Below are 10640 nucleotides of genomic sequence, written 5' to 3'. Positions count from 1 at the left end.
TCACAATAAGGTTTAACCTCCACAATTGAGATTCTACTGGGTTTATATCATAGCATGTTACATCATTTTGAAATATAATTCACGTGACAATCATTTCGCATTATTACTACCACATAAGTCTAGGTTTTTCATTAAAATGACCTCAAACACGAGGCTTTTTACGTTTTCTGCTTTGCCTGTGACGTCACCTTCAATTAAGTGGTAAACTTTCCCCTCCCAACTAAACATTTGCCAATAGTTTCCTGAAGAAAATAAAATGATTGCAAAATGATGTCTGGACGAAAGGTCAAATCTTACAAAAGACGTGATTAGCTCTCCTCCGAAGTAATGTCGAAATATTTGTTATTGAACAGCATTTGATGATAAATATTTGACAAGAAAAGTTAAACAACTCGACTTGTTTGTAGATTTGTTTACGGGTACTACGGTTGCCAGAAAATTTAGTTTAGACTTTTCTTCAAATTTTTTCTCTATAAAATATCTGAAAAATTTTGATATATTATAGGATATGTGCGCTACCATTGCGCTTATCCCTCAATATCGTTTTCAAATGTTCCAGATTGATTCATTCTATAATGATTTCTACACCTATATACATAAAAAAAATAAAGAAAACGTCACAACTAATTCTCTGCCGAAGCAACGAACTCATTATCTTATTTTGGAGTTGGAAAAAAAAGAAAAATTATTTAGCACAATCACAAAAATCTTAGGAACATAACTGATGGTTTTATAAATCTTTAATACAAACAAAATAGTCAATACAATGGCTGAAAACTTCATGCTACAGAGACTCAAGGAGCACCTGACGAGCCCTTCTTCGGATGTTTGTCAACATCTTGTGGCCAATCCAACCCACAAAGTCGACTTAAAGAAACCAACAATCCTTGGACAGATTGAAGGAAAACGGCCCCTTTCTTTTATGGAAATAATTTACATCCAAAACTTTTAGCTTCTCTTGAATGCCGATAAATCCTCTGTACCAATGCGACTTTTTAACATATAAACACCCCTTGGTCGCCGTGTATTTTATAATACTTTAAATTTTTTATCGTGCACAGTGCATTTAATTTGTTTTCTTTTACACTTTGTTTTTATCACTACCACAGGCAACTCTGTTCGGCTTCTAATCTCAACAATTGCGCTTGTTCAATTCCCCCTATTTCTACTTATCGCAACCTCGCCGTATCGCCTTCATTTTACACTGTAAATGATTGTAGAAAACAATCGAAACGTCTGTAGCATGAAGTTCTCAACCATTGCATTGGCTATCTTGTTTGTATTAAACATAAAAAGTTTGGCAAACCGAACTGCAGATGAATATATAAGTTACAAATTTAAAAGGAATTCGTGCAAACTAACAGCGGTAAAAAAAGGGAAAAAAACGTACAAGTTTTGCATATCTTTAAAACAGCGGCAATGCCAATTATCTCCACTGACAACTAATTGCTCGATTTCTGGCAAAATTGGTCGGCGATTCTTCTTTATGAGAAGATGACCAAAACACATCATTTTATTTATTTTTTTTAAATATCTCTATCTACAGCTTTAATCTATTAACTTCTAAAAAAAGAGAAATTTTAATGTTAGTTTCGCCAAAGGAAAAACCTGCGTACACTTACGTCACCAAACACCTGGTCAGTCTTTTCACGAAACAGACTGGCAGTACTGGAAACTGAAATTAGGTTTTTCTCCTTTTTTGTATGGCACTTGATTGAAAGTGACGTCACAGGCAAAGCCGAAAACGTAAAAAGGCCCGTGTTTGAGGTCATTCTGATGGAATACGTGATATCTCTACCGATTTTTATTACTTTCACGCTATTCGGTACGCAATTCTCGACAGATATAGAGATTTAAAAAAAATTCTAGGGAGCGGAAAATCGTCTGTAAATGGTTTCTCAATGAGAATGAATGACTTTCTGTTTGTGTTTGCTTATATTGAAGAATCAATAATCACCCAATTTATGCCGATCAGAAAACATGGCGCCCGATCTTGAGCCTCGTAGCCCACGATCTCTCTGCCCGCCGCGCGGCCTTGAGCCTCGCTGATTCCGATCACTCGGCTCGCCGACTTATCAGATACCCCCCGCCTAATAGGGTCCAACGTAAAAACAATGTTGCGAAAACAATTGATAAGCAACATTCCTTTGTGGTAAACAACTAAAAAATGTAAAACCAAATTGCAAAAATACTATTTAGTTTAATAAATATAATAAATCAGTTGTATGATTAATATTAGATTATTTCGTTACTATGTATCCAATTAAATTAAAGAAGTTTCGCGTTTTGTTAGAAGGCCAAATTTGATTTTATTCGATAGCAGAAGTCAGTAAGTTTATTCTAAACTGGGTGATAAATGCCTTCTATGTCAAATGCAATGTAACAATATAAAAGTTATCCTGTCTGATTTGTGAATGAAGTCATACATTACGACTGGCAATTAGCACCGAAGAAAGAGAAGTGTCACCTAATGTGCTAATCAACATCCATGCATATCCAGTTACCAGTTACATTGTTGCTTCACAAAGGGAATTTTCCCAAAGAAACTTTCTTTCATAGAAATACTGAGAAAGTGGTTTCAGAGTTTGTATTCGTTGCTCATAAGAATATATCAAAGAATCATTGATATCATAAGAAAAAAAAGCATTGGCTCGACAATTATATTTGATTAGGAATTGCTCTGTTAGATTACACGGTTTTGTTTCACAAATCGGTATATGGGTCGTCGGCTTTTTACGAAAGGATGCGCACCCTCAAGATTGTGCGACCCAGGCGGTTCGCCTTATGGACGCGCTGGCCCCGTCTTCAAAGCATGACTGAAGCAATAGATTTATATTCTCAAACGAAGTTTTTGAGGACAACGTGCTGCCACTGTATGGCAGACAATTTTCGCGTCGTTCCAACGTGCATTCAGTTTATATGTCATCTGGTTGATGCCGAGGATCATTGTTTGCAAAGATTTGCTGCAATGATAAACATTTATTCCATTTGTCGCAAGCGTAATTTTTTAAAAAATTTTAAACACTCATTTAATAATCGATGTCAAAAAAGAATTCCAAGCTACAGTTGTCTTGTGATTTACATTGAGCTTCGGCGCGGCAAGAAATCTTAACCATCCTTTGGGCTCATCTGGCTTTTCGCCGTTTCCGCTACTTTGTGGAGGGCCGATTATTGACCCTTTACACCGACCACAAACCGTTGACTTTTGCGTTACAAGGGGATCTATGGTTGGCATGACAACACCACCTTCGTGATGTACAAACAATTGTGTTGCTGATACCTTATCTGAGCATTATTTGGCTCCATTCAAATTATTTGGCTCCATCAATCTGGATCACATTGCTCTTGTCGAAGCACAGCATGTACCAGAAATACAAGCTTACCGCACTGCCGTATCCAACTTACAAATTAAGGAAGTTGTGATGGATACCTCACAGGTGAGACTTGTGATGTGCCCACTGGTGTTTGCAGACCAATCATGGCAAAGAAAGGTGTTCGATGCTATTCATGGCCCATCCATCAGTCAGATCAAAATGCAAAATTATTTTGTTGAGGTTTGTGTGGCGTGGTTTAAACAAGCAAGTTCCAGATTGGCCTCGACAATGTTTACAATGCCAACGTTCAAAGATTCAAACACACGTGCGTTCTCCTCTACATCGGTATGAACTTCCCAAAGCACGTTTTTTTCCACGTTAATATTGATATTGTTGGCACTCTTCCGCCATCACAAGGAAGCAAATACTTGCTTACTATCGTCGACCGCTTTACAAGGTCATTAAAAGCCATCCCAATGTCAGATGCGATATTCGTTACTTGCACAAGAGCGTTTATATTTCATTGGATTGCCTGTGTTGGAAACACAAATATCGTCTGACAGAGGTCAACAGTTTCAGTCTGAATTGTGAAAAGTATTTGCCAACTTTCGGGAATTAAACATCACTGCAAAACGACGTTCCATCCAAAGAAACTTTGCATTTTATACATGGTCGTTCACCTCTTCACACCAGGCGTTACACTACAACAATGCTATGAAACCAACCAACCAGAAACACATCCTCCCAACTCGCCATAGTGAAGTGTTATGACATAAATATAGTGTTTTGAGCAGCATGTATTATTTCATAAGTAATGGTTTGGTTTTCGTATGGCGGTAAATAAGTTAAGGAAACTTAACCACGTAATGATACGTACTTTTCATTTGCAATGTGATTTTTATTTGCAAATGACTTTCGTTTGCAAATCATTTTCATTTTTAAATTACTTTTCATTCGCAAATCATTTTCATTTTCAAATTACTTTTCGTTTGCAATTTGATATTTATTTGCAAATTAATTTTCATTTGCAAATCATTTTTCATTTGATTTTTGTGTCCATTGTTGTTGTTTTGGGTGGCACTCATAGGCCACCATACACATGTATCTAAACCAACATACTAAAAATTAACTCGATACCACTTTATTAACCCTCTTTTAATCGACGACAAACTTATGTTCATAACATAATTGTGTTGCACGTTACAAATGTTTTTAACACAGACAACAATGATGGCCTTCTAACAAACTGATAAAAAAACTCAGTACGTTTTTATTAACCGTATTTGCGTTCATGGCGGGTGAATTCATGATAACTTGTGAACAACTTGTAGTAGCGCCCCTTCTGCACAAGCTTCTATGTTTTAGATGAATATCAATCACACCCACCTCGGTCGATCATAACCACTCGTAAAGGTTTGAACCGACTATATGTACTTAGGGCGCCCCAAACATTCAGGGTTAAGGTTGGGGTTAGGGTATAGATTTGGTTAAGTGTTTGTTTTTGAAGTCCTAAACCCCACAATCATTATTTTGGTTACCGACCGTCCATTTTGCTAACCAGCCCTTTTGGTCTTCGAATGTTCCTCCGACGAAAATCCCAAGTGGTCGGGTAGCGCATAGCTGTATTTTTTTCAAATTGAAATCGTTTGTGTGTATTGACATTAACCTGATAGTGATACAGAGGTAAAGTGCCGAAGCTGGCTATGCGCTACCCGCACGAAAATCTTACACAAAACACATTTTTGACTGGTCGTGTAAAATGTTAACATTGATTTTCACAGCTGTAAAAATTGTCACGCGAGTCTAAATTTCAAGACTGCAGTCGTATAGCTTCACATTGCACAATTTATTACTGATGCTGGCAGACATATTATCAACTCTTCTGACTTTGCTATTTACAAATAACAACGATTCGGTTGATATGGATTTATATTTACCGAATGATCGTTTCTCTTTCCGCGCTAATGACACGAAATCAATCTACCATCATCATTTCCTCACAACTCGCAATGACAGCTTGTGACGTCACAATAGCGTTTTGACTGTTTACTTTTTGACTGTTTCAATTCATTTGCCTCCGAAATGTACAATGAAAACTTGACCGAATTCAAACACAAACGTTCACACAAGTTTAACGATAGGTCACGTTAATAAGGTTCATATTAGAACAAAATGACAAACAATCTGTTTAAAACGCATTAGCAAAACTAGCATTCGTTACTCTTGTGTTTCCTAATACAAGGTTTATGTTACAGTTAGTAACGCATTGTTAGATGTTTGGAAATTCGTTTGAGAAAATCTATGAATTAGAATTGTTTGTTGCAGGAACTAGCTTGGTTCTTCGCGACTAATTTAATAGTTTTACGAACAAGCATCAACACCTAATCTTGCAATAAGAGTTTAGCATCAAAAGGGCTGATTTCATTCTGTTGATTTTGTTGCTCACCCGAGCGTTTACTTAAACTATCATGAAACATTTAAAATAAAATGCCATTCGAAACAAATTATTCTGTTCAGTCGTCTTATTAAATTAGGAAAGTAAATGAATAGACTGAGTTTGTTAGTGATCAGATTAATAAAGAGAGAGGAAGGCGCGATCCTGTCTTGCTCATATCTGCCACCATCTTTAGACGGAAGTTAACTCAAAAATTTTCCAAACAAAATGTTTACAATCACTTTACCACATGATGATTTCTATGTCTGTACCACGCACGACTCTGCGATAAACACGCAAAAAATTTTCTACAACCAACGTTTGAAACATGATATAAAGCAAAAAAGGTTGCAGCAATGTTTTTTCTACGTTTCACGATTTTTGTCTGAATACCGGAGGGGCAAGAGAACCGTTCTGCTATCACACTATACCAAACACTTGGGCTCGACTGGTCGTGTTTGCTATAGGAATGTTAACATTCATTATTGACGACTGAAAAAATAGTCACACGAGTCTAAATTTCAAGACTGCAATCGTTTAGCTTCACATTGCACAATTTATTACTGATGCTGCCAGGCCTATTATCAACTCTTCTGACTTTGCTATTTACAAATAACAACGATTCGGTTGATATGGTTTTATATTTACCGAATGATCGTTTCTCTTTCCGCGCTAATGACACGAAATCAATCAACCATCATTATTTCCTCACAACTCGCTACACCGACAGCTTGTGATGTCACAATAGCGTTTTGACTGTTTACTGAATACAAGAGGAACTGATGCAAAGGTTGCCCATCTCCAATGCATTTGTCTCCGAAATGAACGATGAAAACTTAACCGGATGCCATTACATTTGAACAACAGAATACATTTTAACGTAAAGGTTGAGGACGTTCAAATACAAGCAATATCATACTACGGCCTTCACAAAAGTTTAACGATATGGCACTAGAAAATTTGTTCATAATTAATCACTATCAACTTCTACATGAACTAGCAAAGTAAAAAAAAGCTGATTGAAGACACATTAAACAGAAACACAGGGGCTTCGTGGATTTCTTAGACCTAATGAACCGAAGCAATAATTTATTGCAGTGAATTAGCGAAAACAAACGCTGTTTAAAACAAAATGACAATCACCTTACTACATAATGATTTCTATGTCTGTGCCACGCATGACCCTGCGAAAATCTAACAAAACTATTCCTACAACCAACGTTTGAAACATGATATGAAGCAAAAAAGTTGCAGCATTGTTTTTTCTACGTTTCACGTTTATTGCCTGAATACCGAAGGGGCAAAACTGTTCAATTTTAGGTATATTCTGCCTTACTTAAATTTGAATGATATAAAAAGGAAAAAATGACAAAACGAGACTAGTGAGAGAGACGGCAGAACAACGCCACATCGAAAAATTTGACTCTATCAACCACGGTCTCAATAGAGACTGGGGCTTTATGAGTCATTATACGCACCAAGATGCCACGGGCACTCAGTGACCAACAATTATAACCTCTTCGTGCGTTTTTCCTTTTTTTCTTTCTTGTTTTTAGCGCTGTTACCGCATTTTATTTGACACGTTATTTGCTGCACCTGAAGAAGCGAGATCAATCTCGCGAAAACTCGTGCTAATAAAGTGGTTTCATAGTCAGTCCCTTATAAAAGCAGTGCACAAGGAAACATATAATAATAGATGCAGACATTAAATAACAAATTGGGGTCTAACCAAAAACTGCGGAGGCAGGCCAAGCGATCTATGTATACTTTTGTAATCATACAATCACAGTTTTTGGTGTTTGTTTTAAAGGTGGTTTTACGCAGTTTTTCTTATCGGCGTAATCTTTATCTCTACCCGCGTTTGATGCTGTTTCTTCACTGTTTTTTTGCTTTTTAATGCAAGGCTGGTAACACAGTCTTTTGCCTTGGCATAATAGCATTTGCTAAAGCTTTACTACACTTTTAACCTTGTTATGACACAGGATAACAAAACCTTTTTTGGCTGTCAGTGCCACGAAAACACATTCCCATCTACTCTTTATGACGCTTTTTTGGAGCCTATGCATTTATTTATACGGTAAGATTAGGCTCATGTATGAAACATGTGTAGTTGCTTACTGTTTGTGATAGGTTTTCTGATGACTGCTTAGGCTTATGTGCCAAGATTACTTTTTAAAGGCCATTCAGCTTAGTGCTTACTTTTTTACGCGCTTTAATCGAATGATGCGGGTCGTTTTTTCTGATTATACACATACACGATGCTCCAATACATTATTTTACCGACCCTAGAGAAAATGTAAACATATCTTACACACAGTAATATGCGAAGAAATTATTGATTACTTTTGACAAGTTAATCACCTTTTTGGCTTATCACAACATGCAATTGTCAAAAAGAATGCTGTTAACATTTCGTGTATCCAGATTCACCTTAAAAGGCTTTGTTTTGCACTTGTACCGCCTTTTAATTTTGTGTAAAGATATGACATTATCTACATTTATTTGTTTCGCCGCAATGTTCGAACAAAAAGATGTTTCTCAGTCGATGCACGGCAAAATAATTCATGTAACGCGTACACAACGAGCGTCAACATCACGAGAGGTTTTCTACGATTTGATGCATCGTCCACAATGGTAACGTTATCACGCTACCATGCAGACACCAATGCAACGACATCGAACATATTTACGACATCACGCTGCCTTCCAGAGAACAACGCAACGCCAACGCCAACGAACACAACTACGTTATCACCAGGGTGCACTGCACACAATGTTCTTTGCACATTATAACGTTGCTAATCGCTGGAGGCGACTGAAGACCTACGATCGCTCAACTCTATACCAACGCTCGTTGAACACATCTACGTCATCATCTACGAATCAACGGTGAAGAAATTAATTACATACGCGCGATACTAAACACAAATACATGGCGGCTCCAAGAATTTGGCGATCACGGTTTCACACAATCGACCAATTAGGCGCAGTCACAGCGATGACTTGGTCGAATAAACACACAACAATTGCTCATGCACATCTGGAAAAATTACTGCAGAAAGCTTTTGCAAACGAGGAGAGTTATTTTTTAATGCATTTTCTTCCTTCTATGGTTTTAACCGACACCTACTTACATTCCACAGCCGTCAGCTGAGTAAACCAGAAATACAAAACAGCGCATTTACTCACGAGTTTGAAATTAGGCATTTCTTGTACTATCTAAGTACGTAATTTCGGCAAAAATAACTGATGTCAAACCACCAAGTCAATGCAGCCGCACCTGGATCAGGCCATTGTTTACGTGTTGGACCTTCTGCAAACCTGGTAATTGTTTTTGTGCAACCGTTGTGATTCTTAATTTAAGCATACAATTATGTCAAGTAGCCTCCATGTTACCGTTTTACCAACATTTAGTAAGAGTCAATCAAAAAACTATTGTTCGTACTAAAACAATTAAAACCACCGCAAAATACAACAGGAATTGTAACATTACATTCTATCCCCAGTTTGTAATTACCACTATGTACGCTATTACTCACGCCTGCACCTTTCGGAGATTTTATCCATGGGTATACATCGGCGAAAACTATTCGTAACAGTGAAAAACAGCTACTGATATACCAGGCAGAGCCACGTTCACCTCGGTTCATCTGACGAGTCTGGTGATCAATAAAAATAGGAAACACTGACGAAACAGTTAGACTTTCCACCCACATCAGCCAACGCCTGCACTCAACTCGTTGCACTGCTTTCGTGGAAGGATTGAACACGACCGATCGCTAAACAAGGCGTTACCTTCCATACATGGTAAAATCCTGTCAGTATATCTTTTAACGTTTATTCACATGGCCGTTAGTTAAACAGTTTAGTTTTTACAGTGTTATGAACACTTAAACTGTGACCGTAAATGATGGCAAGCCCAGCAACAAAAATGCCACTAGTTTGTACTAAAATTTGTTGATACTGCGTTCTACGTCTTCCATTTTACATTCGCAATGACCTGTGATAAAATGTAACCATCCAGATAAAATAAGAATGTCAAAAACTACAGGAATCAACCTGTGCAAGTCGGTGACCGGCGGAACTGTCTTTGCGATTTAATATATTCTATTCTTGGAACTCCAAAAGGAGTAAAAGACGATCAGTGCCCGTTTAAGATCTTCATTTATTAACAGACATATTAATTTTGCCTACAAGGCATCCTCAGTTTCTTTCTAATAAGAATATGAAATTAAAAACCACAACAACAAAAAACTTAACAATAAGTCCACTTTCATGACTGGTTGCCGAGACAATAAACCGAAGCGACAAAAAACGATAAAACTTTTCTGCCTGTGGAAACATGTACGCCAAAAAAACGCCGAGAGTCTACACACGCAAAAAAGTGGGGGAACAAGCAATGACGTAGACATGCAATTATACGATAACTCACCAAGAATACAAAAACAGAGCGGTATATTTCGGCGGTATTTTTCGATGCTAGTGTAAAAGCTAGCACAGTGCCACAGTGAACAGCTGCACTGATGAGACCTTACAGGTCGAAACAGTGCGTGTACACACCCTGTCTGCTGCTCTCATTGATTATTATGGCTTTTTTTACACATATATGGCAGGGAAACTTTTGCGCTTCAAAGTGGTTTCCTATATTGACAAAGGAATGGATTTGAGACAAATACGATGCGATATTTTGCAGTAAATACTATAAATAGTAACGTGGTAAACACTGCAACAGTCTGCATTTATGCCTACCTACTACGACCTACGCTCAACTCAGTTGCTCTGCCGACGTCAAATGGTTACGCAGCCACTTATACGTCACTTCCGCTTTTGTATTACTCAACTTTCAAGTAAACAACACATTTTTGTAAGCACAAAAACACTGGATGAGATGA

General features: G+C 37.5%; 1 protein-coding gene across 1 annotated transcript in view; it reads left to right on the top strand.

Annotated features, from left to right (window-relative positions):
• Positions 1 to 10640, top strand: part of LOC145906441 (uncharacterized) — a 61996-nt gene that overhangs the window by 37620 nt on the left and 13736 nt on the right. The window lies entirely within an intron of this gene.

Source organism: Ascidia mentula, chromosome 6, assembly GCF_947561715.1.
Source record: "Ascidia mentula chromosome 6, kaAscMent1.1, whole genome shotgun sequence".
NCBI classification, from domain to species: domain Eukaryota; kingdom Metazoa; phylum Chordata; class Ascidiacea; order Phlebobranchia; family Ascidiidae; genus Ascidia; species Ascidia mentula.
Note: the sequence above shows the minus strand (reverse complement) of the source record. Positions and strands in the feature narration are given on the sequence as shown.